Source organism: Lathyrus oleraceus, chromosome 6 (genome assembly GCF_024323335.1).
Source record: "Lathyrus oleraceus cultivar Zhongwan6 chromosome 6, CAAS_Psat_ZW6_1.0, whole genome shotgun sequence".
Taxonomy (NCBI): Eukaryota; Viridiplantae; Streptophyta; class Magnoliopsida; order Fabales; family Fabaceae; genus Lathyrus; species Lathyrus oleraceus.
In genome coordinates this window covers 46,147,272-46,153,628 of record NC_066584.1, presented here as the reverse complement: position 1 = coordinate 46,153,628, position 6,357 = coordinate 46,147,272, and the positions used below count along the sequence as shown (strand labels likewise).

At 35.2% G+C, this 6,357-nt stretch overlaps 1 non-coding gene across 1 annotated transcript; it reads left to right on the top strand.

Annotated features, from left to right (window-relative positions):
• The first annotated feature begins 469 nt into the window (after positions 1-469).
• LOC127098790 (small nucleolar RNA R71) lies at positions 470-576 on the top strand. The gene has a single exon (XR_007793485.1). It is a non-coding gene; the product is annotated as a small nucleolar RNA R71 (small nucleolar RNA).
• The last annotated feature ends 5,781 nt before the right edge of the window (positions 577-6,357 follow it).

The window sequence follows — 6,357 nt, the reverse complement described above, 5'->3', positions numbered from 1 at the left end:
TGTTATTCTTATACGAAAAGTTAGGATGGTTTTCCAACCTGGGTTGTAGGTATTCGAATAAGGATTTCCTTGTGCGTAATTCACTTGATCGGTTGGGACTCCTGCTAATATCTGACATTCTGGTGCAGTGTGTCCAGGGGTTCCACATAACTCACAGTTTGGAGTCACGGCAGCCACGGTGGCTGCGGGTGGTATGGTCAAGTTGTCTAACTTTTGAACAAGGGCATCTACTTTAGCATGGACATGGTCAAGGCCACTGATTTCGTACATTCCACTTTTTGTTTGGGACTTTTCTACTGGAGTTCTTTCACCTCCCCATTGGTAATGGTTTTGGGCCATGTTTTCAATGAGTTGATAGGCTTCGTTGTATGGCTTGTCCATAAGTGCACCGCCTGCGGCAACGTCTACTGTCAGTCTTGTGTTATACAGAAGCCCATTGTAAAATGTGTGAATGATCACCCAGTCTTCGAGACCGCGATGTGGACATATCTTCATCATGTCTTTGTATCTCTCCCACGCGTCGTAGAGAGATTCTACATCTTTTTGTCGAAATCCGTTGATTTGAGCTCTCAGCATAGCAATTTTGCTCGGCGGAAAATATCGGGATAAGAAAACGTTCTTCAGTTTTTCCCATGTTGTAACTAAGTTGGATGGCAATGATTGCAACCAAGCCCAAGCTCTGTCTCTTAGCGAGAAGGGAAAGAGGCATGGTCTTATCGCATCTTAAGATACACCATTCGCCTTCACAGTGTCTGCGTACTGCACAAACTTGGTCAAATGTTCATTAGGGTCGTCCGTAGGGTTTCCAGCAAATTGATGTTGTTGAACGGCTGATAATAATGAGGGTTTAAGCTCGAAATCGTTTCGATTGATAGCAGGGGCAGTAATGTTGTTGTGAGGTTCTTGTTGGGACGGGGTAGCGTAGAACTTAAGAGGAGGATTTTGAGGTCCTACTTCAGCCATGGTTGGTTTTTCGACTGGTTCAGCAATAGGAAAGAAGATATCGGGAATATCGTACCTTTGTTGATACTCTAGTATTCGGCGTCTTATATATAAGAAACGCTTTAATTCAGCGATTGGCGGTGCTAAGTTATCGCCTTGCGAGCGAGTACTTGGCATGCAATCGGGGGAAATAAGGGAAAGGAGATTAGTTTTTTTTTCTTTACCTTAGTCTATACCGTGCAACGAAAGAATCGCACTATTTGACTAAATCAACTCCCAGACAACGGCGCCAAAAACTTGATACGTCTCGTGACTGTATATAGAATATAGTTTATCGGGTACTTGACTGCAAGTGCACAGTCCAGTCGTTTTAGTTTTAAAAGATATTGAATCCACAGGGACCGATGGTCAAACTAATGCTACTGACTTACTATGTTTAGCTAAGGGAATGGTTTTTAGAAGTTTGGTTGAAGAAAATTAAATCTAAGGGAAGTTGAGCTTTAAGAAAATATTAATAGGAGGATATCGGTATGCAACGCATTAATCGTTAGGGATTCGATAAGTCATCGGTATATAAATTAAGTACCAAAAATCTTTCAGTAGAAAATACTTATTTAAAAGGCTTTATCCCACACTCTCGTGATTGTTGATTCAGACTATATCCTTAAGTCAGAATGTACGCTCTCGCTGTCCCATTTGAAGTTAAAAATACTTTTTGAAAATAGATAAGTTCTAATTGTTTTTAAAGTGCTCTCGCCGTTTTTAAAATCAATGCCTAGTTTTTACTATCCAATTCGACCCTCACACTCTCGCGATTGTCGGTTCTCACCTTAGTTAATTTCCCACTCTCGTGGCAAAATCGTATTAAATAGCTTCTCACTCTTGTGACAAAGTTAATTAAGTTTAAATTAAAAACCACAGCCGAAAAGATTGTTTGAGATAAGAAGTTTTCACCGATTATTATTAAATCCCGTCTAATTAAATTGTTACATACCGATACCGGTAGTTTAGCCAGACATGTTAAATAACACAAACACAGACGAACATAAACAGACTAACAGTGCAGCAAACATAATTATAATAATAACAGAGCAATAATAATAATAATTGAATAAAAACCTGGAAATTGGATTAATAGAGTACGCCGAATCTTGAAGTACTTGAGCAGTCCTCCACAGGTCGGTAGGATTATGCTTCTTCGAACTAAATTAAATAAATTGTAGTAGTTCCCCGGTGTAGGAAACTACTACTTTGGCTAAATGAAAAAACAGAAAGGGAAAGGGAAAACGGAAACTCTAAACGGAATGGTAACTGAATTGCGGTAAAGGAAACAATGTTGCTAAAGGAAAATAATATTAGAAAACTGGATTGTTGTAGAAAATAAATTGCAGAGAAAAATTTCAGCGTCCTCCCGTTTCCAACCTCTGTCCTTTTTATATCTCCTGGTAGGTCATGGCAGTTGAGAGAAACAAGGATGACTGAGGAATCCACGGGAAAGTGGTTCTGAAACAGGAATTTAGGCACGTTGGCTTACTTCTGTTGACTGCGCTGATTTTGGCCGTGTGACGTTCGTCATGGGCCTGTGACGGTCGTCACAGGCTGGGCGTGTCGGTCGTTACATGCTTCGTGATGGTCGTCACGTCCACAATTTTTGTGTCCCCTGTTTTTTTGTTTTTCTGCTGCTTTCTCTTCTATTTCTTCTTCTTTTCCTTCCTTTTCTACACTTTGCTCATTTATGCATGGGGATTAAAATACCTGCAAAAATAACTCGAATACTTGCGGAATAATCGGAATATAAACGAAAGTGGTACGATCTTTGAGTGTAAATCAAGGCAAATATACGATGTATTTTCGTGTTATCAATTAGCAACAAGATGAAGGGAATTTTAAAAACAAAAAGGTTTCTAACTTCCACATTCAAGATGAAAGATCTTGGACTAGTTGATATTATTTTACGGATCAAAGTAAAGTGAAACAATGGGGGTTATGAACTTAGTCAAACATGTTATCTTGAGAAAGTTATTGGTAAATTCAAAAACTTATATTATAGGAAATGAATACTCCATTTGATATTACTGTCAAGCTTTAAAAAAATTATGGAAGAGTTGTGGCTCAATTGGAATATGCAAGTGCAATTAGTTGTCTAATGTATTTGATGCAATGTACTAGACTCGACATATCATTTGTAGTTAATAAAATGAGTAGATTTACTAGCAAACCAAATGGTGAGCATTAGAAGGTAATCATAGATATTTTCAATTATCTTTTGAAAACCAAAAATCGTGGCCTCTATTATTGTAGGTTTCGTGTCATGTTAGAAGGATATACCGATGCGATTTAGATATCGACAGTTAAAGATCATAAATCTACAATTAGGTGGATATTTACACTAGCTGGTGGGTGCAATTTCTTGGAAGAGCAAGAAATAAATGTGTATCCCTCTCTTAACCATGAAATCGGAGTATGTGGCTCTTACTTCCGCTAGTCAATAAGTTGAATGCTTGAGGGACCTTATGTTGAAAGCTTCATTGGCTAAAGCATACATCAAAGTTTATAATCGAAAGTCTAAGCACATTAGGTATTAGACATTCCTTCATGAGAAAATTGATTAAGGATGAAATCATTTTACTCGCGTATATACATTCAAGCTATAACTTATCTGATCCATTTACTAAACCATTGGCAAGAGATTCATTAAAGACTACCTTGAAAGGTATGAGACGAAAACTCATTGATTAAGAGTTCCAACAAGAGTAGAAACTAAATCTAACGTAAGAAAACATTAATCCTAGGTTCAACAAATAACAACAAAACGTTGATTTGGATGTTTGTGTAATATTATGTAATAATGTTGACTATTGCATTTAGAGGGTTGATTTTTTCAAACTCTTAATGAAGTTCAATGCTGAAAATATGTATATCAAGTAAAGTATATACAATATGAACTCCACCTATGTGAATTTCGAGATTGTGTCTCAAAGTGAGAGTTGCAGTTTCTCTCATGATAAATTCACGAGACAGGAAAAGTACATGGTCATAAATAGTGTTAGGCGAGATATGTATATGAAGAACCATTAAAGAAAGTGTTCAAGGTAACACCGATCTAATCACAAGTAATAACAAGTTCAAAGTTTCACTGCCTAAAATTCCGATTAGATTTTGTGTTGTCTTTTCTAAGGTTATGTTCAAATCGAAAAATACCTAACTATATTAACACACTTTGTTTCCTTTCTGAAATTGGTCTTGTTATTATTAGAACAAATGGATGATTATTGTAATTATAATGAAGAAATTAATTACATAACCATTGTTGAGTTTCAATAATAACATAACACCTTGCAAATAAGTAAGTGAGCATTCAATGTATAGGAAATAGTCTCACATTAAAAGTTTAACTCACTTTAATGATCTTTATATTAAGTTGCATTTATTAACTCATCAAGGAGAAAAAGAGGAGAGAGTATCACATGGATGAGTGTGGTAGTCCTAAGCCACCACACATGACAATGGTTGTTACTCTTATATGTTATATTTTGAATTCGAATAGTTTCAAGACTTAGTGATAAGAGTTGCAATTCTTGGTGAAAGTGTGTGTTTATCAAGGATCGCAACCTTGTAAAACCACACATACCAATCTATAAATAGTTTATTTATAAAGAGGTTTAAAAATGGTTATACTTTAAATTAGAAGTGATTCATTTCAAATTAGTTTTAGAATTTGGAGTTTCAAATTCTAATTTTAGTTTATTTTGCTAGAAAGGAAGAATGTAATTTTAGCAAAACAACTATTACATTATATGTGTTTCTGTCATAATTACTTTATTATTTATATTAGAAAGTTATTTAAGGTATTGTGTTAGTAAGTTAAGTAAGACACTTAGTTAGTTGAGCTATTATAGTAACTAACTATGTAACTACATAGTGCTTCTAGACACCATCACTCTCATGTAAACTCTATTTGATTAATTGCAATGAATAGAGTCTTTTACATCCTTCTATATCTAATTCACATCTATGATCATGTATGGAACCGAGTAAACCATAGTTTCAAAAGAAAAATCCCCAAATCTTTCTAACTCTGCAAACCATAAATACAAATTTTCTTTTATCTACTTCAATTCTTTTTATTTCTTTCTTTTGAAATGGAGGATCCAGAATCACATTTCTCCTCTTCCGGTGCAAACAATCATTCAAACGAATTTGATCTTTCAAGAAGTCCTCGCAGCCCATTATATCTCTACTTTGGTAAAAAAAACCAATTTTTATCCTCGTCACACCTCTGCTCAATGAATCAAACGACCATAACAAGAGAAAATTGATGCAATTGGACCTTTCTTCCAAGAACAAACCGGTGCTCATCAACAGAACCATCCATTAACCATCACCAACACCAACTGACCCAAATTTTGATTAATGGGATCACTACAAAAACATGGTTTTATCATGGATAACAAGAACCCTTAACTCCCAAACTACTTAAGGCGTCATTTGATTTAACAATGTTGTTGAATAGTGGAAAGACTTGCAAGATCGATACATCAAAGCAAACCACTTTTGTTGCATTCTCTTATCTTCTCAAAATTCTTGCATTGTTCATGATTTGGATTCCAAGAGGATGATTTAGAATGTGGACTACATCAATAGTATATACATCCTTAATAATAATTGTCCCACCCCTCTAGACTTTTAGGAAGTATACCTAATAACCCGTATATGTGTAATACCAATTCCACTTGTAATGAAAATTTTTATGTACGACACTTTAGACTAGGGCACCCTTCATTTCCTTTCTCTCATACTATATGTAAACTTTTCTCATACGTTCATATCAATCGAAATATGATTTGTGACTCCGGCCACATTTCATGATCTTAAAGTATTTTGATGGTTATGTGTTTCCTTCACCCTATTGTCTAACGGAACCAAATTAGATCATAGGGGTGAAAAATGTACATTTCCAAGGTTTAAATTTGGCATTAAAGATTACATTCCTTTTTACATACATACTAGAAATATTTTTAAATATAGAAATGTCATATTTTGTGGAAAAAATTTCCCATATACTCCTCAGACTTGTAATGGAGACAACCATGAGCATTTCACAACACTTAAAGATTTAACTTTCATTTATGTACCTGATCACGACAATCAATGCCAAGTCATCCAATGAACTATCACACATCCATTTGATCACCAAGCCACATCTGATATTATTACTACTAGGAAGTCTATCAAAATAAAAAAGCCACTGGGATATCTCCAAAACATCCACTGCAACATGACCATAAAATATATATTATTGTTCTTTTATACCTTATTTCCTTTGTTCTTTTAAACAATTATGTGGAACCTACCACTTATAAACAAGCAAATAAATCCAAACATTTGATTGAGCCCTCGATCTCAATCAAATAT